The sequence below is a fragment of the Chrysochloris asiatica genome, unplaced genomic scaffold (genome assembly GCF_000296735.1).
Source record: "Chrysochloris asiatica unplaced genomic scaffold, ChrAsi1.0 scaffold00002, whole genome shotgun sequence".
In the NCBI taxonomy this organism is placed as follows: Eukaryota; Metazoa; Chordata; class Mammalia; order Afrosoricida; family Chrysochloridae; genus Chrysochloris; species Chrysochloris asiatica.
Window position 1 is genome coordinate 49,262,216 of NW_006408520.1, and position 1,185 is coordinate 49,263,400.

A 1,185-nucleotide genomic window follows, 5' to 3' on the forward strand; every position below is an offset into this window, starting at 1 on the left:
ACAAACAAACAAACAAACAAACAAACAAACAAAAACCTGGTTGTGAACCTCGTGGTCAGCAGCTCAAATCCTCCAGGCCCTCTACGTGAGAGAGGCATCATAGGAGAATATTAAAAGAGCAAACAAATCTGTTGGAAAAAACTATAGCTAGAATTCTCCTTATAAGCCAGAATGGCCAGACTTCATCTGTCATACTTCATATCATCAGGAAGGACCAGTCACTGGAGGACTAGGTAGGTTTTTGTTCCCTTGTGCATAAAGTCACTATGAAATGGTACCGACTAGACGGCACCTAACAACAATAAGTCTCAAATATCCCATAATCTATATTGCTGTTGTTGCTAGGTGTCATTGAATCAATTCTGACTCATAGTGACCCTATGTCCAATAGAACAAAATATTGCCCAGTCCTTTTCTACCCTCACAATCATTCCTACATTTGAGCCCAATGTGCAGCCATTGTATCAGTCCATCTTATTGAACACATTCCTCTTCTTTGCTGATACTCTACTTTACTAAACACGTTGTTCTTCTCCAGGAATTGGTCCCTCCTGATAACAAGTCCAAAGCACATGAAAGAAAATCTCATCATCTTCGCTTTTAAGGAGCATTTTGGCTATATTTCTTCCAACAGAGATTTGTTCCTTATTCTGGCAGTCCATGAAACATTCAATATTCGTTGCCAACACTATAAATTAAAAGGCATCAATTCTTCTTTGGATTTCCTTTTTAATTGTTCAGACTTTGCATTTGAGGGGTTGGAAATACCATGGTTTGGGTAAGGTTCACCTTAATTTTCAAAGTGATATATATGACAGCTTTTAATACTTTAAAGAGATCTTTTGCAGCAGAGGTGCTCAACACCGTATGTCATTTGATTTCCTGTCTGCTGTTTCCATAGGCATTGATTATGGGTCCAAACAAAATGAAATCTGTGACAACTTCAATCTTTACCTGCGTTTATCATGATGTTGCTTAATGGTCCAGTTGTGAGTATTTTTGTTTTCTTGACATTGAGGTGTAATCCATACTAAAGTATGTGAAGTATGTAAGTGCTTCAAGTCTTCTTCACCTTAAGAAAGCAAGGATATGTCATCTTTATATTGCAGGTTGCTAAAGATGAGGCATTCCACTCCCTGAAAGACTTACAGCCTCAGAAGCCCCACACAGGGTCACTATGAGTCA